The sequence below is a fragment of the Camellia sinensis genome, chromosome 10, assembly GCF_055761805.1.
Source record: "Camellia sinensis isolate YWXY chromosome 10, ASM5576180v1, whole genome shotgun sequence".
Taxonomy (NCBI): Eukaryota; Viridiplantae; Streptophyta; class Magnoliopsida; order Ericales; family Theaceae; genus Camellia; species Camellia sinensis.
The window spans coordinates 160,137,015-160,163,047 of NC_138970.1; the positions used below are offsets into that span (position 1 = coordinate 160,137,015).

The following is a 26,033-nucleotide window of genomic DNA, read 5'->3' on the forward strand; positions in this document are numbered from 1 at the left end:
GTCTGGAAAAGCACCCCGCCCAAAAAAAAAATGAAAACAAAAAGAAGAAAGAAGAGCAGTTAGTTACTTTCAGTGAAAGCTTGCAAGGTTTGCTCTGATAAACATTTAACAAAACATAAGCAAGAATTGTTAAAGAGTAAAACGAGCTAGCAGCAATATAGCTTTTTTCATTCATAACTTTCTGAAGCCTGCACTTTTATATAGGCTACAACTAAATACAACCCTAACCTCTGATCCAATGGAAAAGCAAAACCAACTTGATAGAAACTAACTTACTTGAAAGTTACAATCAGGGCTTAAGCAAACTAGAAAGTTTTAATATCTTCAAGGATTGTCACATGCACAATGCACTAGTATATTTAAAATGAGAAATGCTTTAATAAGTTGATACAAAAATTTGCCCGGTAACATTTCAAGACCTTAGTTGCAGGAATCGTCCTAACAGGTGACGAATCTTCGTAAGAAACGCGATTCCGCGTTTCTTAGAAAGAAACATGTAGGAATCGCATTCCGTAGAGAGAGAAACGCGATCCTAGCCAAGATGGGATCGTTGGTGAAAAAGAACAAAAACCCTAGCTTGTTGGTCAACAAAGAGAGAGAGGAGAAAGAAAGTGAAGAAACTGAAGGTTGTGTCTGGTATGTCGTTTGCTTCGTTTTTCTTCTTCTTTCATCACTTCGAAGGTCGTCTCTCTCTCTCTCTCTGTTTTTCGTCTCTATCGCAGTTCGTCTCTCTCTCTCTCTGTTTTTTGTCTCTGTCATAGATCGTCTTTCCCCCCCTCTCTCTCTCTCTCTCTCTCTCTCTCTCTCTCTCTCTCTCTCTCTCTCTCTCTCTCTCTCAGATCGTCTCCTCTGCCTTCATCTTTATCTTTGCCTTCGCCTTCGTCTCCTTTGCTTCTCTCTAGCCTTCACGATGTATACCTAATAAATAAATGAAATATATATATATATATAAGATAATAAAACATATAAAATCTTTAACTAAATATAAAATATATATATATATATATATAAAACATATAAAATCTTTAAATAAATATAGTATATATTTAAAAAATAAAAAAGTAAAAAACATTAACACATTATTATTTAATATATATCATATATATACATATAAATATATAATAAAAAAATAAAAATATTAATATATATAATCTTTATAATATATTTACATAAAAAAACATTAACACATATATGAGTATATATTATACATATTAATAAAAAAAAACACACACACATATATGTAAAATAAAATAAAAATAAATTAACAATAACACATTATTTAAAAAATATAATAAATAAATAAAATAACTAATGTGTATTAAAATAAAAGTATTTATAAAAAAACTTCTAACGTGTATTAAAATATATATATATATATATATATATTACCGCTTCTCGAGGCGCTCCCAACCTAAGAAACTTCTATCGGCTCACGCTTCCTCGCTCCCGCCCCCGCTCCCGCTTCGTGCAACTAAGTTCAAGACACCCACACACTTAGCCAGAGAAATATAAGAAGACATGGAACACCGTAACAGATGATCACTTGAAGGTTCTCAAAAGGTAGTTGACAGGAAAAGAGAAAAGTTCATGAAATGTATTGCTGCAATCTAAATGCCTAGCAAGCCAACATACCTCAATCACACTTAGCATACAAATTTTCAATTGCTTATAGATTGACTGTTTTTCAATCTTCTCCCAAAAAAGTTAACCATTTAGCTGAAAGCTAATCAAATAAAATGAAACGCTGTTTTAACCATTCAAGCAATTTCTTAGGTATGATTCAGCAATCCTGTTCTGGGTTATACTTACATTCACAGCTGATCTACCAGCACACTCAATATGCAGCATCAAAATAAATAGAATACATAGTAAATTCTAGGGAGAGTCTGAATTATAAATAAAATTTATTGCATGCAACAACTTTCTAATTGTTAAATCATCAATTATCCCAAAAGCCTAATTTGTTGAAATGAGCCCAAAAATGTATATCAAGCTATCTAACACTAATCACATGTACTTAAATCACCCATAGGATTCTTTTTTAAGCAACTTTTGTGAGCGGGCATGCTATGAACAAGGTCAGCCAATGTTCAAAAGTGTACATCTTTAAAACCATCTAAGTCCGAATAGTGACGTAACAGAATCATACCTTGTAGATAACAGAGAAATAAGAAAATTCAATCCCAAAAAAGAAGTAAGATTTTAAACTTCATAATTCAAATTAAACTAGTAATTTCAAGATTTATTTTCCTTTTTTTATATTTTTTTCGCATTTTCTTATTAAATTGGCTACATTAAGGTTCTAAGTTATGTTTTTATTTCAAGGGTAAACTATAGTTACCTTCCCTAAGGTTTATGACAAATATAGATTCTCTTGAAATTCTGAAAACTACACTGACCCCTTGTCAGTGTTTGTATGTTACCATGGCTCTAAATGCACCTAAAAAATTAAGTTGGACACCCCAACTATCAAAAAAAAAAAATTTAATACCATTCTACACCTTAATCAAATTGCCAAAATGACCAAACTCTAACCCTAGCTCTGGCCACTCCTCCCAACTCCGATGGCCCTCCAGCCAGCCTTTTCTAGCTCCGGCCCACTGTTCGCAACCCTCCATCGCCACCGCCACCGCCACCGCCACCGCCACCACCATCTCCTCCTCCCCCTTCTTCTTCTTCCTAATAAATTATATGGAACTTGTGAATGGTTATTATCTCTCCCACCATCCCCCTTCCCATTCCTTTTAACCCTAGTCAGCCAACTCCATCACTCCATCACCACATCCAAGCACAAATAAATTATAAATACATTCCAAGAAAAACAAAATGAATCATAAAATGAATGACCACTACAATATGACTCCAAATTTTCTTTTATTTTTTGTACAACTCTTCGTCAATGAAATTAACCATAATGGACAGATATATATCTTTAGGGCCATCTTAGCATACAGCTCAAGTATCCTATCAAACCCAACATTTATTTTCCTTTTTTTCAGTTTTTAGTGATGAAACCCAGAAAATATATTGAAGCACTCAAGCATCTTCTATCTATATCTAGAGAAGCTTTTGCTTGGTGTTTATGTCTCATATTTTGGATTTTCCCAAAACAGCCCAATATTTTTAGTTATATGGGTAGTTATGCCCTAAATTTTTATTTTTATTTTTCAAATTCATTCCATTTTTCAGATTTTGAATTCAATCATAAGTTTACAATCTTATTTTCTGAAACAAAACGATCGTATACCGATTCTAATCTTAATATATTCAAAAACCCAAAAGAAAATTGATCATGAAACATGAATACAGTGAGTGATCCATCACTCAATAAATGAACAGTAAATAAATAGAACAGACTTACGGCATCCAAAGTGGGAAGAAGTTAACGAATCGCCTCCAAAAGGGTTGTAGTACATATTTTGCAACCAATGAATGATCCACTCCACTGTACTTGTATCTATGTAGCTCAGCAACACCATGAGACCCTATATATCTCATTCTCTCTCCCTATAACCAACACTTAGTTACTGAAATTGAAGCATAAAAACCAAAAGATGTGTAAACAAACATATATATATATATATATATAAATCTAGGGTGATGAATCAAAGTGATAAACAAAATTGTACTTGAAAGTGAAAAAAACAGGGAATAACAGATCATATGAGACGAATTGATTTGAAAATTAGAGTAAAAATGGATGAGAAGTAGAAGAAAAACTTTACCGATTGAGAATTCGAGAGATGCAAAGAGGAGACCGGAAGATCAAAGCTTGGCTTTTTGCAGTAGTCTGTGCGTTTAAAAGAAGCGATACTTCTCTCACTCACTTGCGTTCCGTTTGGCAAGTTTAAATAACACTAAGGGGTTGTTTGGCATATATAAAATAAAATAAATGCACTTATTCATTTATTTTTTGGGTTATATATATATATATATATATATTTTTTATTTTTTTTTGGATATTTTTTTGCAAAAATTAAAAAAGTATACTTATTTAGCACTTCCCAAACAACCTCTAATAACTTCTTAACTATTAACAAATATCAATTTATTCCTTTTATTTATGAATTTATACATATTGATTTCTCAATTATAAAAATCTTATAAATATTGTTGGCTTTTTTGGCTTTCAAAGGTTACTTTCGTAATTATGAGCGTGCCAGCAAGGATCAATCAGTCCTTACAGAATTGCCAAACAATTATTCAGACGATTGTGTTATGGTTCTTTCGGCCTCAATAAAGAGGACTTTTACTGGTGGCTTACTGGTAATTAAACTTCAGAAAATCTGAACATAAGAACAGTTAACTAAACTGGAGTATTTCATTAGTATAAAAAGAACTTACAATGATCTCAGTTCCGTAGAGAATTACAGCGGCAATGTACTTGACAACTACTCCTACAAATGAAGTGCAGCGCAGAAACTAAAAATACAGGAATATAAAGGACAAGAAATAACACTGGAATATGTAAAGTGATTCTTTAGATTTTTCTCCGTTCCCTTCTCTGAAGTCCTTCCTGCTATTTATACTCTCCGAAGATAACCATCGAATTGTACTTCAAACCGTCGAACTGCCCCTCTGTAGTTGCTGATCATGCTGCCTTATAAGTAGTCCCACTACGCCTTCACTTGCAGTTAGGCTTCCCCCTTATATTTGAATTTGAAATGTGAGCAACCGTTGAAGCCACGTCACTGTACGTCTCTTTGTTGATCTGCTACTACTCAGATCTTATAACAACCAATATTAATTGCCACGTGTATGGTCAGGATCGAAGACCTACCTGGTCTCCCCATATTACCCTCACTTTGCCACGCATTGGATTGTTACTGGCTTAGTACAAAATGTGTAGCCAACATTACCCCTCGCACTAATATACCCAAAACTTGGTGATATTGGTGGATCAGAGTCCCTTTTCCCACGTCTTAGAACGTGCATGGGTTTTGCATCTTTCCAGAAATGCAACTGTCACACACCATCTGTATTAATAATCTCATCTTGATCCTTAAGCACTTTCACTGTCTTATTATTCGAACAGACTGATACATTTCATGGCCAAATTAATTCTTTCTTCCAATGATGAGGCATACGAAGAGTCATATGTCGATGCTATTCCTCGTCGAAAGCATGCATTTATTAGCCACCTTTACCCACCTTTCTATATTCAGGTCATGGACGCCTTTGCAGATTACCGACCTTTGGATTACGAACACATTGCTCTTAATCCTTTGATTCAGAAGGCTAAAATCAAAGATATAAGAATTTTCCCTTCTGACCTACCTTTACAGTTCGAACAATCTGCTTTCAAACCTCTGATTCGTAAAATTACAAATATGGATTTGAACAACTCTTCTTCGCAAATTTCTGTATGGGATAAAGCTGCAGTTACTTCCTCTTCTGGCTCTGCTGGAAGTTCTGACTAGACAAATTGGTCAGTACCTGAGACTCCTGATTTAAGGGAGCGAATCAACCATCATTTTGTTGAGTTCACTGACCCTTTAGAGTTTCCCTCATATGCTCGAAGTTCAGTTGTTTATCCTTACGTGCCCATTGACCATCGGCGTAGTCTGGAGGAGAATCTTCTTGTAGCATGGTATACATCTTCCATGCCTACAAAGATAGTGCACACTGCCCCACGCCCAGAAGAAGCACAAGAGTATAACCCATCATTCTTAGCCCAGAAGGCGAAGCTCTGTTCTTCTGACTGGCTTGATTATATTAATGCCTTTGTTCCTTCTGCCCCCGTATCATCCCCGGAAACAGAAGCGTCCACATCTTCTTCTTCGTCCCTCGAAGTTAAAGTATGCACACCTTCTCCCCCACCAATTCTTTCCTGGACAGAGAAACTAGAGATTGCTCTATCCATGGAGAAAGTCTTTCCCCCTTATAAACCTCCACCCCCTCCTACTTCAGCAGAGCGGAAACAGGCTCTACTCCTGCTTGCAGCCTTTTCTCACTTGCCTTTCAATGTACTCGAGGATGAAGTCCCTCTCACAAACCTTCAATGGGCTTGTGATATTCTGACTAGGGGTCATGTCCTTAATCCCCTTGCTCAGGCAGAACTTCACATGTTTCTAGACCAACTTCCATTACTCCTTTACTGGCATCGTAATTCTATGGCTACTACACAATCGTTGGACCAGCTTTCATCCCTTCGAATTCATACTCAATACGAAGCAGAGAACTTTATGGAAGAATTCAATGATTTCAAGAATAAAGACTCTGCCTATTGGGATGAATTAGACATTGATGAATTGGAACAAGGGTTAAAAGAAGTGGCCTTCGAAATAAAGGCTGAAGAGCTCTACTATGAAGTGAGACCACATCAACTCATGCAGCCGATGGTAGAAAATTTAGAAGATAGAATAAGGAAAGAACAAAAGTTCATTGACCATTGTTTGACCAAATTTCATGATCTTGTTATTTATTCCATTCCTTATTTTTAAGAACTCGAGCTCATACTGAGATAGGGTCAGCTGATGTAATCACTCTGATCTTAATATGAACAAAATTTGTCTTTGTTTGACTCTGTCTTCATTTGTATTTTTACTTGTGTTTTAAAAGTCAACTCTGAACTTCAAACAATTTCATCCTTTAAATTCGGACTTAATTGTTTTAAATAAAACACTAAATGAGCCAATCGTAATCTTTCCAATTTGTGGAGTTGAGTTTTGGCTGATTTTCAATTGGAAACAGTGCTTCGAATCTAACAATCTTACATTCAAAACCTGCTTTGACCACAGCCAATATCTAGTCATTGTCATCGTTGCTTTTGATGTTTCGAACACCAAATCCCATCCTTAAAGAAACTCAAGTTTTGCTTCGAAGGACATTACCTTTGTAAAAAAAAAATTCAGGTTTTGCTTCGAAGGACATTACCTGTGTTAAAGAAACTCAATTTTTGCTTCGAAGGATATTATCTTTGTTTAAAAACTCCAAAAACAGGTCTTTAAGCCCTTTTTAAAATACTCGAGTATTTTTATTTCCTGGGTAGGGCAACCCACTTCGAAGCTGGCTTCTCTGTTTTCGAAGCCGTTTGACTCGGCTTCGAAGCAAAATATCTTATTTCGAAGCTAGTCTTAACAACCGGGTTTTGTTTTTCCCTCCAAAAGCATCAATGTTGAAGGAAGCTTTTGTACTCGTACTTTTAATACTTAACAGCTCATGTAATATATTTTCAAATACGAGGGCTTTAAAAACCCTTTTGTTTTGTGTTCTGAAATCACTTGCTCTTTTAATCGCACAAACCCCTTTTATTACCAATCGTCGACTTCTCTCCACTTCCTTTCCCGAAGAAAAACATACCGTCAATGGCTTCTCCTTCAGTATTAGTCGTAGAGCGTATGAGTCCATCTGTGGCCCTGAAGAGAATTATTGACGCGGAATGCGAAAAGTACAAAGCTGGGGAGAAGAGCGCTATTGATGGACGCATCTTTGTCCCTCGTCGTCATGTGCAGTCAGACTATGTGCTCGGGCCCATATTCAAAGAAGTCCTCGCTGAACTCCCAGCCCTGTATCCCCGACTGGAAAACCAATGTCTTCTTTATGAAGGTGGTCTTGACTGGAGGAACTGGAGGATGAATCGCCCCCACCGATGCTGGCCAACGGTGAGACCAGAGTGGCAAGAGTGGTATGATCGGGTTATTCCTGCTAGGACCCTGGACCTTCAAGAACTCTGCCTTCTCGATGCTCTCAGACTGTCTAGGGTAACTATTTCAGAAGACCCTTTCCTTGTTCCCGCTGCTCTATGTTTTTGGAACCCTGTCTTTAACTTTTTTCAATTTAGATGTGGGATGATGGCCCCTACTGTTCTTGATATTTGCCATTTATTGGGACTATCTCCTATTGGCACTCCTTTTGGACCAATTTATCCTGATTTAGCAGTCCCTTTCTCTCTCCCCCCCCCCCCTTAACTCATCTTATAGTGATTTTGCTAGGGCTGAGAATAAAAGACAGGGCCCTGTGACTGATAGGGAATTTTTTTCTTTCTTATTGTATTGGCTTTGTAAATTCCTTTTTTGCACTTCCTCTCAGAGAATTATGCCTGAATTTGCCCCTCTTGCCAAAGCCTTTGTTTTACAGAAAAATGTGGCCTTAGCCCCACATGTTCTAGGGCATGTATATAGAGTCTGCTCCCCCTTTTTTGTGAGAAACCCTTAGATGCTAATCAAGGGGGGCCATTCTGGATCCTTCAGTTTTGGCTTTTCGCCTATTTTACCGAATTACAATCCAAATGCCTTAAATTTTCCGAGCCAAACCCTCTTACCCATGGCATGAGGATAGCCAATGCTTCATTTTACCCTTCTACCTTTGCTTTTTACTTCTCTTTCTTCCATCAGCTTCCAGCCTCCCTTCCTACTTACCGCTTTCGTCCCTTCGAACCTTCCATAGGTCCATCTTGGTTGAGGAATTTTCTAAGTGACCAGTCCTGCACTTCACTTGCTCACCAGGATATATGGGCTTCCATTCTGATTCCCAGAGAGCTATTTATTGGGACTTTAAACCCAAAGGCATATAAATGTATTGCTGAACCCTACTGTCCAGCGCAGTTTGCTAGACAATTTGGTCTTTCACAAGGGGTCCCAATACCCCTCTGTAGCAACACAAACCTCAGCCTCACCAGAAGGGACTTGAAAGTTCGGAAATCAAGGCTAGAAGAGGCAACTTTGAAATTTATAGATGACTTGGCCAACTTTGAATTCACCCCTTTCATTCCTCAAGGTACCGTGTTGAAGAGGTACCAAAACTGGTGGGTGAGTAACATGGAGATTTATCTGGCCATTCCACCTTCAAGCCTACTAACAGTGTTAGATGTGACCAAGCCCAAAGAAACCGGGGAGGTCACTTCTTCCACTGTTTCAGAATTGGCACATGCTGCTCCTGCTGCTTCAATTCCTCCCAGAGTCACTCGAGTTGCTTCGAAGAAAGGTATACCCTTGTCTCTTCTCCTTTTGTCTTTCATAATGCATTTGCCTTATTTTTAATTCTTCTTTTGTGGAGGTGGCCAATTACAAAAGAAAATGAGCCTCTTTGAACTCGAGAAGGGAACATCCAATATTCAAAGGGAAGAAAAGGAAGAATCCGATGAAAATGAAGAGTTATTCTTAAAAAGAAAGAAGAAGGCAATCGTCTTTTCATCCGACTCGGTAACTGCCAGAGAGTCAGAAGATGAATTCATTTCTCTAGAATCTAGATCGCAGCTTGAAGAACTTGAGGGAAAAGTTGAGAAAGAAATTGAGAAAAAACAGACCTTGCCAATACAGAAGAAAAGGAAAAAAAAGATGACTGTTTCTCCTTCCGATATGGTCGAAGACTCTGATTCTGAGACAATCGCCAAGGCCATAGAGAAGAGAAAAAAAGTGTCTGCTCCTGCTCCTATCTTAGTCGAAGATACCATCAAAAAAGCAGTCATCAAGACAATAGAGCAAGAACATCCTAAAGCCATGATTGTCTTTGAAAGAGCTGAGAAGAGGCGGCAGCAACAGTTTCTGAGAGATGAACCTGCTGCTGCTGACACACTACAAAGGGAAACTGTAAGACGACAACAGACTGCCAGAGCTTACACCCTTCACAGTTTCCCTATTATCGCCGATACTTCTGGAGCAGGTAATTTTATGCTTTTTACGACTTTTCCTTTGTTAGCCCTTGGTATCAGGGTTTGACATTGCTTTATATTTCTTCCTCATGCAGCAGCAACTTCTGAGCTCATCTTTCCGATACCTCTCTCAGTTTCATTCGAAGCAGATCGGACGCAGGATATAGGGACTACTCAGACCATACTTCCATTTTCGGGGTTTAGATTTTCTACACTTTTCCTGAGGCCACGCATTCCTATACCTTTTCCTCTTGGTTTAGCTCCCTATCTTTCTCACTTGACTCTTGACTTTCCCCAATCTACTTCTTTACTGAGTCTTGCTCCTCCCTCCCCTTTCAAGGAGGCTCCAAGTGCTACCTTGTCTTTGATGAGTGCTGACAGCTCTCCAATTCGTGACTCACCATCTTTACCTAGCTCCAGCCCTCCTTCTCTTGATTCATTGGTGACCAGGACCATGGAGACCATCAAAGATGCTCCATCCATTTCTCCTGTTGCTATGCAATCTTCTGTGTCTCTCAAGGCAACTCTTTCTGCTCCCCTCATGTCCACTGATGAAATTGATATTTTTGAAGCAAGATTAGCTAGCCTTTTTGACATCACTTCTACTTTTCCGTCATTCGATGAGGAGACTGAGCCATTAGTTTTAGCTGATTCTTTGCTGGAAATCTTTAAGAGCTCTTCTTCCTCCAGCAGCCAACCTTCTGTGCCTTCGATAGACTTGGACACCTGTCTAGACCTGCTACTATCTTTTTCGAGGATTCCCTTCGAGGCTCTACAAAGGCCTATAATAAAAAACAGGTTTCTTCAATGCTGTAAACTTGCTGAGCAGTCTGGTATGGATGTCTCTAACCATCTATCTCAAGCAGCAGCTACCATTGAGTTTTACATCAGCATCTGTCATGCTGCTAAGGCCGCAGATGAGAAATTGGTCAGAGATCAAAGTTTTGTTTCTCAAGTGCATACTGAAGTATCAACGCTTAAGGAACAACACTCCTCTGCCTCTCACTTCCGAACTCAACTGCTGGAGAGGAAAGCTCAACTTGAAGAAGAGCTTTCTGCAGTGAATCAAGCCTTACTCCGAACTGACCTCAAACTGCAAATCACCAATCAAGGACTGGCTGATCACAAGAAAGATATGACTGCAGCTATTCAACTGTTTGCATCGTTTACTAATAGGAAATCTGTTGTACAAAAACAGCTAAAACATTGTAATGATTTTTGGGCCAACTTGTGGCACAATGTACTTGACTCTTTATAAAGCATTTCCTTGTTTATGTTATTGTACTCATTGTTTATTTTATTCCCTGTGTTTCCCAAATAGTTGGAAAATAAGGTTTTAAATATCTGCCATTAATCTTTTTGGGATGCATATGACCACTCAGATCTTTCAAATGGTATGCCCCAAAAGGCAAAACTCTATGAATTTGATATGGTCCTTCCCAGTTAGGTGACCATTTGCCAAATCTATGGCTTCTAATCCCTACTGGGAGTATTGTCTTCCACACCAAATCACCTTCATCAAAGCCAATGTGTTTGACTTTCTTATTATAATTTTTGACCGCTTTCTTCTTCTGAAAGAGAATGCTGTTTAATTCCAAAATTCTAGCTTCATCTATATCTTCTATTTCCAAGCACATACTTTGATAGTACTGCTCAGGATCCAACTGGTCTTGGCATCTTACCCTTAAGGATTTAACATTAATCTCCACTGGTAACACTGCATCATGCCCATAAACTAGAGCATAAGGAGTGACTCCTGTGCTTGACCTTGGGGAAGTTCTATAAGCCCACAATACATCTAACAATAAGTTGTGTCAATCTCTTGGATTATCTTCCACAACTTTTTGTATTCCCTTTTTTAAGGACTTGTTAGATGACTCAGCTTGACCATTGGCTTGTGCGTAGTATGGAGTGGAATTCACAAGGCTAATCCCAAACTCAGCCACAAAAGACTTCACCATTTTCCCATAAAAAACAGTCTCATTATCGACCGTTATCGTTTGTGGGATGCCAAATCTATGGATCAAATCTTTAATGAACCCAATAACCTCCGTCTGATCTACAGCTTTATATGGTTTGGCCTCGACCCATTTGGTGAAATAATCAGTTGCCACCAAAATAAAACAATGATGCTTCGAAGAGGGGGGGTGTATTTTCCCCATCATATCCATGGCCCATCCTCTAAATGGCCAAGGCTTTACTACTGCGTGTAGATCAGTTATGGGCACATGCCTTATTATACCATGCTTTTGACATGCCTGGCAGCCCTTTGCATATTCTATGCAATCTTTAAGGATAGTCGGCCAATAATAGGAATGTCTTCGAAGCAGCCACCTCATTTTTACACCAGGCTGATGTGCACCACAGATACCTTCGTGAACTTCAGCCATAGCTATTAATGCTTCTTTTGGCCCTAAACATTCTAACAATAGACCATCTCCCCCTCTTTTGTAGAGGTCATTGTTGTATATGATATATTGCATAGATTGCAATTTAATTCTTCTACTGGCTTTCGAAGATGGGCCAGCCAAGTATTGTATTATTGGATGTCTCCAATCCTGTTCCTGCAAATCATTATAATTGATTTCTAGAACCATGTTCCTCTTACTTAGAGGTGGTATAGGTTTTTAGTATGTCATTTGGCTTACATCCCAATGGGTACCATCTTTACTCTTGAAATTCGAAGCTTTCTGTGCCACGTCGTTAGCTCTATTATTCAAGAATCTCGGGACATAAGTTACATTTACTATTTCAAATTGAGAGAGCAAATGTAATGCGACAACATAATATGGCAGCATACTTATACTTTGACACTTGAAAATCCCTTTTACTTGATTAACAACCAATTGGGAATCTCCAAATATATCCACTGCATGTACTTGTAATCCAATAAGAATTTCCAATCCTACTATCAAAGCTTCATACTCAGCTTGATTATTAGAACAAACAGTTTCATCTATTCTGAAACCATGTGTGGTCTCTATTCCTTGTGGTGACTTAATTACTATACCAATTCCAATTAGGCCATTGGCTTTCGACCCATCAAACCACATTCGCCATGGCTCGACACTAGCTATACTGAGTTCCATTATTTCTTGATTCTCTGTTTGAGATGGATGGTCTGCCAAAAAATTGGCTAACACTTGTCCTTTCACTGCTCTTTGGGGCACATATTCTAAGTGAAATTCTGACAGAGCTAATACCCATTTGCCAATTCTTCCCCTGAACATAGGTCTAGATAACATGTATTTAACCAAATCTGTGGTTGCAATTATCAAGACAGTTGTAGGCAAAAGGTAATATCTTAATTTCATTACAGCAAAGTACAGTGCAAGGCAAAGCTTTTCTACAGCTGAATATTTACATTCGCAAGAATTTAAAAACCTACTAAGGTAATAAACAGCTTGCTCCTTGCCTTCCTCATTGTCTTGGGCCAAGAAAGCTCCCAATGAGTCTTCTGCTGCGGCTATGTACAGCTTTAAAGGCTTAACGCCATTTGGTGGCATCAGTACTGGAGGATTGGCCAAGTAGGCTTTGATTCCATCGAAAGCACTTTGATGCTCCGTTGTCCACACAAATTCCTCTTCATCTTTCAGCCTTAATAAAGAAGAAAAAATTTTAGTTTTCCCTGCAGTGTTAGAAATGAATCTTCGAAGAAAATTAACCTAACCAAGGAACTTTTGTAATTCTTTCTTACTTGATGGAGGTCTGGCTTCAATGATGGCTTGGGCTTTGGCTTTATTCTGGTCGATCTGTATTCCTTTCTTGTGTACTACATAGCCCAAGAAGTTTCCAGATGATACGCCAAAAGCACACTTAAGAGGATTAAGCTTCAATTTGAACCTTCCCATTCTTTCAAAGGCTGCCTCTAGGTGAAACAAATGCTCCTCCATGGATTGGGATTTAACCACAATGTCATCAATATAACATTCCAAATACCCACCAATAAGGTCAAGAAAGATAGTGTTCATAGCCCTCTGATATGTGGCCCCAGCATTCTTCAGGCCAAACGGCATTTTAACCCATTCGAAGGTCCCAATATTCCCAGGGCACCTAAATGCTGTCTTGTGAACATCTTCCTCCGCAATGCAGATTTGGTTATAGCCTGAGTGTCCATCCATCATTGATAAAATGTGATGTCCTGCCGAGCTATCTACCAACAAATCTACTATAGGCATAGGATATTCATCTTTTGGAGTTGCCAGATTTAAGTTTCTAAAATCAATGCATACTCTCATTTTGCCATTTTTCTTGACTACAGGTACAATATTAGATAGCCACTCAACATATCTGGCTGTTCTGATAAAGCCTGCTTTGAGTAGTCTAAGAATTTCTTCCTTGACTTTCTGGATCACCTCTGAACCCATTTTTCTTAGTTTTTGTTTGTATGGCTTGAAGTTAGGCTTCATGGGAAGCCTATGTTCCACTAATGACCTATCCAATCCTGGTAGTTCATTGTATGACCATGCAAAACAATCTTTATATCCTCTTAGAATAACCAACAACTGGTCCTTATCGGGAGAACTCAACCGAGCACTTATATAAATGGGTTGTTGTACAGAATCTTCCCTCAAATTTATTTCTTCTAAGGGGTCTTGTATCTGAGTACCTACTGGAACCCCTTCTTTGATCCTCTCTGACCCCGCAGGAATCTCCTTGCTGTGTTTTGCTTCCAGGCTCTTTGATTCCTCCTCTTTATTTTCCTCATCATGGACAAAATCTGTCCAAAAGGATTCTTCTTCCTGTATCTCTTGGACCTTTGTTTCTATGTCCAATGCACAGTATTTATCAAGAGTTAAAACTCTGGCTTGTTGCTTCTCCCGCTTGCAGCCAATCATCATGACCTCTTTCTCCTGCTCTCGAACTTTCTGGACTATTGACTTTATATCCAATATTGAAAATTTGATTAAAGCCAAAGGCCTGGCTTCTGGTGCTTCATCTTGCTGCCTATAACCAGGCATCATTGTCATCTTTAACCTCTAATTCTTCACCAGCACTCTCCTGGACTAAATGCTCCAGGCGTGCTACTTCCTTATCAGCCGTTTCTTCGGCTGAACCATCGAATTCCATCAGTATACTGAGCGGTGCCACACCGTCAATATACAACTTGGCTTCTGCGAAATCAGCACAGGCTACGAAAGGTTGAGGATCTGCATTAATTTCCTCCGTCCTCCCATTGCCTAGAGCTATTATCATTTTTTGATGCAGAGAGGAAGGCACGCATTTATTGGTGTGGATCCAATCTTTACCAAGTAAGGCATTGTACTTTGCATTGCTATCGATGACGAAAAACGCCGTCATGCAGTCCTTGGTTCCCACACTGAGATTGATGGGTAGAATTCCCTGGGCCATCTGCTTGTCTCCAGCAAAACTAGCGATGGTTGTACTGGTTGGGATCAACCTAGGATTCCTCTTCCCTAATTTCTTCAAAGAAGATTTCGGTAATAAGTTCACCGCTGCTCCATTATCCACCAAGACTCGGTTTAACTGAACTCCATCGAAGAAGGCCTTAATGTACAAAGGCTTAACATGCTGCGTCATGGAATTCGAGGGATATTCAAATGGATACGAGAGGTTAATGCTTACCACTTCCTCGCTCTCATATTCAGCTTCCATCGGGGTAACCATTTCGAAATTATCTTGCACCATACTTGCTTGTGAATCTTCACTAGAGATCTGAATTGGATCAGCTCCCTGCCTCTCTTGATTCTCATCTCCAGCTTGGAATTACTGTGGTAGTATGTGTACCATGTTCACTGATACTGGGGGAAACAAGCCAAACTGGATGGCTGGCTGTACCTGTTTCCCCTCTTGGTCACTTTGGTCGACTTTCTCAGAAACATCCTGCATGATGCATTCTGGTATTCCATTGCTAACGGGTCCCTTCGAATGATTTTCCTCAGCTGGCTTTTCAACCAGAAATGTTTGCTCAGCCATGAAGGCTTCGAACATTTCTTCTTCCACCATTTCTTTCTTCTGGCTTACGCCAACATCTTCTTCCGTTTCGTTACCACTCTCCATCAAAGCTTTCTCCAACCCTGTTAGACTTTCCTTCTCTCTGGCCTTTAGTTCAGAATGAACCTTGATCAACTGTTCTCTACTGCGATCCACCTCGTTTTGTGTAACTGGCTTTGAACTATGGTCTGACTTTCGATTCTTCTTTTCTCCAGTCTGGATCATCGAAGAACTCTCTCCACTTTCTTTCAGGTCTCTCTGGTATTGGGTGTACCTGCGCTGAATTTTTCTCCTTTGTGATCTGGAAATAACAGGGACCATATCTGGTTCCCTCGTTCTTGGGTGTTTCAGCAATACCCAGTTGTTGGGAGCCACCAAAGGAGGCTTAACCTTCCTATTTTGATTTCCAAAATTCCTTTGGGAAGGCATTTCCCTGGGTTTGTTTTGCATCACAAACCAATCTGGGACTCCAGGTACCCGGAAACTTACTGACCCAAACGTTGAACCACCTCTTTCTTCTTTCGCGATCACCCACGAAGCTGGCTGTGAAGACAATTGTTTGGTCCTGTCTCCAAGCTTTAAGCCTGATTCAGGTTCTTGGTGATGGTGATCATTTTCTGTCCTTCGTGAAGCTGGCCCAAGGGGCCAATTCCTGGCTTTGATACCAAAACCTGACCTCTTCTCCAACTTTCTTTCAGAATGACTACTCTCCAACCTGTAATAGTTAGGAGATCTGGACTCATAGAAAGGCCTCTTGCCTTTAGCATACATTCTATCAACTGCAGGTTCAACCACTAATGGCTGCTGTCTGACATTAGCCGGATACGGCCTTTTGTTATAAGCATTGGTTGGTTTGGGACGCCTCTGCACATCCCTGTAATACTGCTTCCCATCAACTGGAAGGCCCTTCAACCACTTATAACTCAGTCTGCACCTGGGACACATTCGTTGCATCACAGCTGCTTCTAGGGAATCATCATCCAGTGCTTCTTCATCAGAGTCTTCCTTCTGACGTGGGAACTCTCGTCCCATGGCTGGTGGACTTCTAAGGTCTTTTTTGGTTGCTGTCTGGTTGGCCACATGCATCTGTACATTGACTTCCTCAAATTCTTTCAGAGACAAGTTCTGAAAGTCTGACATAATGACATTGGCTGCCACCTCTCCAATTTCTGGAAATGGATTGCTATCGATCCCCATGGCTTTTTCAGCTTTGGCTGGGAACTTCAAACTCCCCTTCCGAATTTGTTCTTGGATCTTGTCTCGAAAAACAACACAGTTTTTAGTCGAGTGAGACCAAGAATTATGCCATTTGCAATATATTTTTCCTTTAAGTTCATCAAGAGATGGAATTTTAACACCCTTTGGTAACTTAAGGAAGTTGGCCGCAAGCAAATGATCAAAAATGTCATCTGCCTTAGTTAAGTCGAAAGAATATTTCCTGTGGAGATCTTTCTTTTTAAACTGCTGGTCAATTGTTGTATCTTTATGGATTAATGCTTCACAGATCATAGGCTCTTTTCCCACAATCTCTGCTGCATCAATCTCATAATTAGGATCTTTGTAGTATGTCCTATATGATGCATTATTTCGATCCTGTTCCTCTTCTAGTAATGCTTCATATCTAGATACTTTATAAGTCAGTTCCACTAAATCTCTAAACTCTGTTGAATCAAACTTCTTTCGAAGCCTGAACTCTAGGCCATTTTGAGCCAATCTTACAAATTCAGTTTCTGGCAAGATTACTCTACATTTATTTCGAGCCCTCTTAAATCTGGAAATAAACTGAGTGGCCTTCTCTTCAGGCCTTTGACTCAATCTGGCCAAGTCTGGCATGGAAACTTCTGGCTCTGATTGGAAGAATTGGGCATGAAATGCCTCTTCCATTTGCTGCCAAGTCTGGATGGAGCCAGGTGGAAGGTTAATATACCATACAAATGCTCCTCTGGTCAGAGAATTTGGGAATAGTCTCAACTTTATATAGTCATGGTTGGTAAATTCACCACATTGAGCGGCAAACCTAGCAATATGTTTTACTGTGGATTGGTTTCCGTTCCCATGAAAGAGGACAAAATCTGGTATCCTGCAACCTCTTGGATATTCATGTACCCTATCGACCCATTCTGGGTATGGTTTTCTATACACAGGGGTTTGGACCCCCCGAGCCATTGGTCCACACAACTCCCTAACTATCTCAGTGATCTGGTCCTTAGGGACCATATTTTGTGCCTGCTGAACCACCACTGGGGGAACAAACACAGGATTTGGTGGACACACTTGTGCTTGTGGTCCTCTTGGTCCATAAGGTGGTACATTTGGGATTGGCTGTCCCTGTGGTAGAGGGTGCTGTTGGGGGTGTAGGTAACCTCTTTGAGCCTGTCCTGCGAAAGGACCCACGAAAGGTGCTGGAACAGGTATTGTATCCCTTCCACTTGTAGGAAAACCTTCCAACCCCCCGGGTATAAATTCGAATACAGGATTATTGTACCCCCTGGCACCAGGTATGGCTTCGAATGTGGGATTTGGACTCATTCTTATGTCATTTTCTTGTACCGGGCCAGATCCACCAATCTGTATGGCTTTACTGTTGAACATTGAGGCATTCTGGCCTGCTACAGGCCTCGAAATAGGTTCGTACCAAGACTGAGGTGGTAATCTTTCATGGTTCTGATTACTAGTTTGACCATTAGAATGTCCATTAGCTTGCATAGGCTGTTTGTCTCTAGCCAATCTTTGCTGAGGGACATTTACCTCCTCTATGTGTCTTACATTCGTTGGTTGGTGGTTGTTCATTCGGTTCAAAAAGGATACTGCTCACATTTCCATTGTGTTTATTAATTGCTGCCCCATGGCATCTATCAAGCCGCCCCACGGATTGACTGGCTGAGTAGATGGGACACTGGATGGTCCAATTCCTTAGTCTCGTCCACTATTACGAACAAATGGTATTTGCTCTGAGGTATTGGTCTGTTCGACCATGGGTTCTGATAGGATAGGAGTTTCCACAGGATGTGTTATCACATTACCCTCTGGATTGGATGTCTCTACCTCTCCTTCCACGCCTTCTTCTAAACGTTCATTTTCTCCTTGTCTCCTACGTCTAGCCATTTCATTTTTAAAAGGTCTCACTGGGCGTGCCAAAAATATATGTTGGCTTTTTTGGCTTTCGAAGGTTACTTTCGTAATTATGAGCGTGCCAGCAAGGATCAATCAGTCCTTACAAAATTGCCAAACAATTATTCAGACGATTGTGTTATGGTTCTTTCGGCCTCAATAAAGAGGACTTTTACTGGTGGCTTACTGGTAATTAAACTTCAGAAAATCTGAACATAAGAACAGTTAACTAAACTGGAGTATTTCATTAGTATAAAAAGAACTTACAATGATCTCAGTTCCGTAGAGAATTACAGCGGCAATGTACTTGACAACTACTCTTACAAATGAAGTGCAGCGCAGAAACTAAAAATACAGGAATATAAAGGACAGGAAATAACACTGGAATATGTAAAGTGATTCTTTAGATTTTTCTCCGTTCCCTTCTCTGAAGTCCTTCCTGCTATTTATACTCTCCGAAGATAACCATCGAATTGTACTTCAAACCGTCGAACTGCCCCTCCGTAGTTGCTGATCATGCTGCCTTATAAGTAGTCCCACTACGCCTTCACTTGCAGTTAGGCTTCCCCCTTATATTTGAATTTGAAATGTGAGCAACCGTTGAAACCACGTCACTGTACGTCTCTTTGTTGATCTGCTACTACTCAGATCTTATAACAACCAATATTAATTGCCACGTGTATGGTCAGGATCGAAGAACTACCTGGTCTCCCCATATTACCTTCACTTTGCCACTCATTGGATTGTTACTGGCTTAGTACAAAATGTGTAGCCAACAAATATACTGTTTTTATAGTTGAGAGATTAAAATATACCAGTTCATAGATTAGGAATAAAGTGATATTCGCTCATAGTTGAAGGGCCTTAGTGAAATTAATCTTAATAAAAAAAAAGGATAAATTGCAATATACTCTCTAAAATTTGTTTTAACTATGAATTGTCACATGTAGTTTTACAAATTACATCTCGTTCTTTGAAATTTTTTTATTTTATAATAAATAGTCTCTTTTATTAATAAATCATTAAGTTAATTAACAAATTTTAATGATATCATAAATTTATTTCAATTAATAATTTGTGTAATTTTATTATTATATAGAAAATCAGTAGCGAATTTCATTTTTTCAAATTAATTTTGTTAAAAAAAATTCTAATAAGGGAGTATTTTTATTTTTCCAAATCACATGGGATAATTAATATTTTAAGTAAATCTCAAGAGTGTATTTATAATTTATCCCAACAAAAAATCAACACACTCAGTTGGTTTAGATTTTTTTGATTTTTCATCTTTTGTTATTTTTAATAAAAAAATTATATTTTTATTAATTTTATATTTTTTTAAATATACCTAACTTAAATATATCTAAAAATTAAAATATTTGTAAAAAAAATTAGTAAAAAAAATTAAATCCAATAAATATTTAAAAAAACGAAAATATATTATTTTTTGTATTCAGTAAAATTTTTAAATAATTTTTCACAAATATTTTATTTTTAAAGTAAATCTAAAAAGTAAAAAAATATTTTAAATATTAAAAAAATTCATTAAAGATTAAAAAGCAGAAAACAGAAGAATAAAAAACTATTTTGAAAATTGTTAACTAAAGAGAGAGACAGTGATTTATAACAGAAAAAAATGTACAAAAAGTTCATATAGAATGATCTAAAGTACAAAAACTTATCAAGATGATTTGTATTTTTAAAAATATTATTATTGTCACACTATTCTTGTGAAAATTTTTGAATGAATATTATTTTTCTATCATATATGGGGGAAAAAAATGAGTAAATTAATTGTAAATTAATAGTATATAAATGACACATGTAAAACACAAAAGCGAGAATTGTATTTCATTGATTGAAAATTGATTAATTTTTCATTAATTGGGTATTTTTTAAAATGATTAAAAGGTGAAAAAAAATATAAGAGAGTGTTATCCATCATTTTTATTTGAAAAACTTGGAATGAAAATGGGGAGAAAAAAAAATTAAGATATCTCTTGTCATGATCCGAACCCGCCCCTATGGGTTAAGGACATAACCGGCCAGTAATCTGGAGATTACCTACGGCCTCAAACCAAATAAGACATGACTCATGAGAGTAAAGGAGCCAAACGGAAATAAAATTTAAAACTTTATCCATGGAGCTGTGCTTATATGCACATCATAACATTTCACATAGGTATTCGACAATAACTCACATCAGAGTAAAGTTAACATATAAACTGTACACACAGGATCATTTGAGTCTAAGTCAGTCGAACCCAAAGTTTATAAACAAAAGTAATCCAATGTTTTCGCCAACATAACAAAACTATGACAAAAGAACAAGAGAGGCGAAGACAAGTCTCGTGCATGAGACGTTGGGCTGACTCTTCAAAACCTTGACTATTTCTCACATATTTCACCGAGGCTGGGTTTGGACTTTCCCTGGCTCAGCTACATAAACACGAATGAGTGTGAGCGAAAGCTCAGTGAATAATATCAAATAAGGAAGATACATGAACAATCTTTGAAACAGTTACATCAGACGGCCTTAGGCCCAATTCATGTTTCTATTTAATGTATCACTCGACTAAAGTTCCAGACGTGTCGAACAGCCTCGGGCCCAATTAACTCATACTCGACAGCCTTTGGCCCAACCGTTCCTGTTCGACGGCCTTTGGCCCAATCATTCGTGTCAAACAGTCTCTAGCCCATTCATTCACGTCATACGGCCTCTGGTCCATTCATTCATGTCGTACGGCCTTTGGCCCATTCATTCATGTCGTACGGCCTCTGACCCATTCATTCATGTCGTACGGCCTCTGGTCCATTCATTCATATCAGACTATCATCCGTATCAGACTATCATTCGTATCAGACGGCTTTTGGCCCAATTATCCATGTCCAATGGCCTTCAGCTCAATCAATTGTATCCAACGGCCTTTGGCCCAATCACATGGCATAACAAATATTTGTCCCCAATTCAATGTAACAAACTTACAAGACTTATATGAAAATAAGCAGTTGGACAAATAACATACTTCAGATATCTTTGTTAAGATATTACTCACAGTGTTCTGCCGGTGGATTCACCCTTGAGCTTGACCCTGTACATTACATAACACATATGGGTCACAAACGATTCAATCCGTTCTTAATTCATACATCCCTCTTAGGCTTTTTTTTTATCCTTTTAATTCATTCATAATGCTCAATGCATGCCTAAGAGTACTTAAAAGTGAAAGAAAACGAAAAATAAGACACAGAACTCCTTTACAAATTTTCTGAAACAGGGGTCCCCGCTTGAACATAGGTTCCGCCGCTCGAGCGAACCCTCATGGTCTGCAAAAGTACTGGTTACATCATTTTTACGCTCGAACGTAAATTCGGACGCTTGAGATGAATATCACACTATATGGCTCCCCGCTCGAGCGTGAACTTCCCCGCTCGAACGGACATCCATGTCTGCAAAAAGTTCTGGGAGCTCGTATTTTCCGCTCAAGCGTCGCTTTCCCCGCTCTAGCGGACATGCCAAATTCTGGGTTTTCCAGAACTGTTCTTGAGGCTCAGCTTCAACATTCAAAGGCTTTAAAGCTCAAATTAAGGCATCAAAAATAGGGGAAACACATTACATTACATGAGAACATAAGAGTATGACACCAAATTGTTCAAAATCATCATCTCATTCACAAATAATCCTCATTTCTTTTGTATGATCAAAATCCATGCATTCAAAATTTCATACCTGTACGGGGAGCAAATATTTCGGCAAGCCCGTATTCCTTTCTTCCGAGCTCCGTCTCTGTCCGATTACCTGCGTACACAACGACGGTGAGCTACCCGGCGGTGTGTGGCTGGAAAACCCCTCCGACGATCGAGTTAGCACACACCTTAGGATAGAGAGAGAGAGAGGAGAGGGTTGAGTGTTTAGTGTATGTCTCACCAAATGTTCATCTGTCCGCGTATGGGGGGGGCAGACATGCTTATATACCCTCTGCGCCCCAAATCTACTCCGAGTGATCTCTCGACACGTGGCTCTACTATCCCATCCGTCAGCACAAATCTTGCTGAGCATTACCTAATCCCAACTGCCCGCCTACTCTATTGGGAGCTCAGCAGCCGGTCAACATTATCTCGACTACCAACGGCCATTCCACACTTAAGCCCAAGCGCTCCATAACCGAGCTACTCCAGGCCATGTTCAATATCGACCGTGCTCGGCTACATTCCGGCAAAGCCGAGCTCGGCTTAGCTCATGCTGGTTGGACGTCGGCGCTCCCACGAAGCTAACTCTCGAACCGTGGAGCCCAGTGAGGCAGCGAACAACTCGGCTTAGCCCTCACTTGACCGGTCCTTGTGCCGTGAAGCACCGTCTTGTCAGTGCCTAGCCTTGACCGAGCAACACTCTCTAGACAGGCCCAAAACTTCCACGGCCCAATGTGTTCAGCCCAAATCTGTCCGGCCGTTACCACGGCCCAATTTCAGATCATAAATCTCCCTCTCAATTGCCCCTTAATTCTGTCCACAAAAGCGTGACTGTGATTACATATTCCAACCGGGATAACACTTCCTCGGTCCTCAGAATGCGAATCGGCGACCGGGCTAGTTGACTCCTGTCTGCGAAATTTGTCCGGTTTAACTCCTCGGTTGACGTTCTCTTCTTCAAAAATTGCCCGGTTGTCTCCTCAACTCTTCAACTTGTCCCTTCAGTTCTGACGTCGTCATAAATGGGGACACGTGGCAGGCTTCCATTGGACCTCGAGCAGCCAACCCAGCCCTCTGCCAGAATTTGAATTCTTGGCAGTTTCTTCATCTATACATACAAGCCCCTTCTCCCTCATTTCGATCCTACTGCCTCTCTGCAATCCGACGCTTCAGAGCTCAAGCATCTTCCTTCAAACCTCGTCTGCCATTCTTTTCGTTTGTGCTCGAAGAAGCAGGCCTTCCATTGGTAAGTCCTTCAACCCATGTCATTTTTATTTGATATTTCTTTCTCTCTGGTACCAAATCCATAGGTTTTAGGGCCTTTCCCACCTGCAACCTTCAATGCCCCTTAGTTTCTTCGTTTTTCTTCAAACTGTTCTTCATTTTTCCTAAAGAACACTGAGGATCTGGGGCTGACCGGGCTCCAGATCTTCATTTGCTCCAAGAAATCAGTTTAACGGAGCAAATAAACTGTTTGCTGTAATCTTAGCAAAAATCGGAATGGCCATAGGACTTGGCCGCTCGACCGGGCTAATAACTGGTCCGTTTGGGCGACCGAGCTCCTGGTTAGACTTTACAACCGTGGTAGCCTGGCACACTTCCTCTTATACTTGCCATCATTTATCCTGCGGAGTCCAAGGGGACCAAAGACCAATTCTGAGGCTCATAAGGACCAAACTGCCACTCATTCCTAGTCTGTGCCAAACCACCTCGGCCGAGCTAGATTAGTCGACCACATGGGGGAATTCCGCTTCCTGGTGGATACTCTGGCTGCGCTAGCTGCATTCAGGAAGGAGTACGGCATCTCGGCCGATGTCCACCTTGAGCTCGCAGAAGAAGAGACGACGCCTTGGGGCAGATCAGAACAATGCCCCTTCACCGTGCTGTCCATCATCGAAGGAGGCCTCCGTTTCCCGCTCAATCCACTAATCACCGAATTTCTGCGCCGCACCGGGCTAGCACCCACTCAAGTGTCCACCAACACCTACCGGATAGTAAATGGTGTGCACGAATTAAACAACCGGTTAGGCATAAACCTAGGTTTAGCCGAAATACTGCGGCAGCACACCTTGGGGCACACCGGCGATGGCCTCGCCTACTACCTTAAGATTAGGCCGGGCAAAAAAAAAATTGTGACCGGCACACCAGACAAGGACTTGCATGATGACGATTTCTTCTGGGTGTCTGGCAATTATGAAACAGCCGAGGTACCGGGCTGGTTCATAAGCAAGAACTTTGGTTCCACATGTAAGCTGTTCAAACTTGCTCAGTTAGCTTACTTTCTTCATAGTTCTGTACTTAACCATTTTTCTTGTTCCTATTGTAGCAATTCAAGCCTTGCAAGCAAACTACCAATACCCCAACGTAGAAGTAATCCGGACCGTGCTCCGCTACAGCCACCGAGATTGCAACGAATTGCTCGGCCACGTTCCAACTTACAGATACTCAGCACCACGCCAGAGTAAAGTTACAGACTTTCTCCGTGCTCCATCACCTCCTTCAGATCTAACTTTGCCAGACGTTCCACTAATCCGGTTGACAGAAGAGCAAGAGATGACCAAACGAAGCCGAATCAAAAACCTGCTCACCACAACGTCTGCCGAGATACAGAGCGTCATCATCCGCTCGCCAGCCGCCGGTCAGTCAAGCGGCGCCGTGGTCGCCCTAGCTTCTCCAACTGCCGGGCAGTCAAGCCAAGCAACACGCCGGGCTGGCAAAAGAGCTCGCGTGGACCCGTCTGCCGAGCTTATTACCGAGCTAACCATCGAGCAACCTACCGTCACAGCTGACCCAACACCAATCTGGCGTCCGCTACTCAAGCACCGGGGTAAAGACATCCCAGCGATAGCTTCGATCAAGGGCGACAAAGAGCACCTGCTCGCCTACGATCTTTCCAAGGCCCTTCTCCTACCGAGCAACGTGGTCGGCAGCGACCACGTCCCTAACACCCGGTTGGTGAAGTCGTCTGTCAAGTCCATGGCCAGGGTAAGCTTCAATCTGCCTCTGAAATTTTCACAAGTGTTTGCACGGTCTCTTCTCTGATCAAGTTTCCTTTTTGCAGGCCATCCAAAAACAACACTTAGTCATGGAGCGCATCCACCGACTTCGGCAAAAGGTAGCCGACACTGCCGGCCAAGTCCAAAGCCTCCAAACCGAGCTTGGCCGAGCAAAGTCCTCGCTAGAAATTGCCAACACCGACAACAACCGGTTGCTCGGCTAACTCGACGAAGCCGAGACGCGCTCAAGAAGTCCAGGGAGAAGGATTGTGAAGACGCCAATAATGCCGGCTTCAAAGAAACGGAAGACAGTTATAAAAAACAAGTCTTTGCCACCTAGGACATATATTTCAAAGCTGGATGGAAGGTTGCCTGTCAACAGCTCGGTCAAGGTCCTGACACTGACGTGTTTGCCTCTCCACCGGCTGTCTTCTTACCGACCTACCTCATTCCATACGCCAATGACGTCTTTAGCGCGCTGCAGGCTGAGGCCGAGGAAGGACTCGAAGAAGCCGAGGTAGACGCTGAGGGAGATGACCAAACCGAGCAGGGGCAGCCCGGCCAGACTGGAACCGGTGTCCAAGACCAGACAGCAACGGTCAACCTGGAAGCTGATGAGGAATTCCCAGACCTCTCCCCCTTAGCTTGTTTTCTTTTTTCTTTGTCTGCAAATGTAACCGGGCTAAGTT

At 40.5% G+C, this 26,033-nt stretch overlaps 2 long non-coding RNA genes across 2 annotated transcripts; both read right to left on the reverse strand.

Moving 5' to 3' along the window:
* Positions 1 to 149: 149 nt before the first annotated feature.
* On the reverse strand, positions 150 to 1,471 carry LOC145801403 (uncharacterized). The gene is made up of 2 exons (XR_014342822.1): positions 1,390 to 1,471; positions 150 to 918 (listed from the first exon to the last, which is right to left on the reverse strand). It is a non-coding gene; the product is annotated as an uncharacterized LOC145801403 (long non-coding RNA).
* Positions 1,472 to 3,221: 1,750 nt separating this feature from the next.
* On the reverse strand, positions 3,222 to 3,874 carry LOC145801402 (uncharacterized). The gene is made up of 2 exons (XR_014342821.1): positions 3,726 to 3,874; positions 3,222 to 3,507 (listed from the first exon to the last, which is right to left on the reverse strand). It is a non-coding gene; the product is annotated as an uncharacterized LOC145801402 (long non-coding RNA).
* Between the last annotated feature and the right edge of the window lie 22,159 nt (positions 3,875 to 26,033).